A 329-nucleotide genomic window follows, 5' to 3' on the forward strand; every position below is an offset into this window, starting at 1 on the left:
TGGGTAGCTGAAGATCCCGGAACATTAAACTTGGGGCGATGATTAAAATCGTCTGGAGAATCTTTTGTCTCTGGACGATTCACGATATCGATGAAAATTTCCAATTCTATAGCTGAGAACAAAATATATAATTTAGGAGGTTAAAATTTCGAAATCCGGGAATTTTAAAATTATGGAAGGAACGAGATATTACCGATAATAGTAAAATTAAGAGTTTGCCTTTATGTTTTTCTTATAATTCCAAAACCGATAATGCTAGCATCTTGAAATTTAGACAGAAGGTGAAAGGGACAATTTAAGCCCCTAATCCTAAAAAAATCATTCAAAAA

The 329-nt window shown here is 32.8% G+C and overlaps 1 protein-coding gene across 1 annotated transcript in view; it reads right to left on the reverse strand.

Annotated features, from left to right (window-relative positions):
• The window catches only part of LOC107444147 (uncharacterized), a gene marked incomplete in the record, with an annotated part of 30,330 nt that extends 30,238 nt beyond the window's left edge, over window positions 1-92 (reverse strand). Inside the window, 1 exon segment of the mRNA XM_071182412.1 lies at window positions 57-92.
• Window positions 93-329: the final 237 nt, after the last annotated feature.

The sequence above is a fragment of the Parasteatoda tepidariorum genome, chromosome 6 (assembly GCF_043381705.1).
Source record: "Parasteatoda tepidariorum isolate YZ-2023 chromosome 6, CAS_Ptep_4.0, whole genome shotgun sequence".
In the NCBI taxonomy this organism is placed as follows: domain Eukaryota; kingdom Metazoa; phylum Arthropoda; class Arachnida; order Araneae; family Theridiidae; genus Parasteatoda; species Parasteatoda tepidariorum.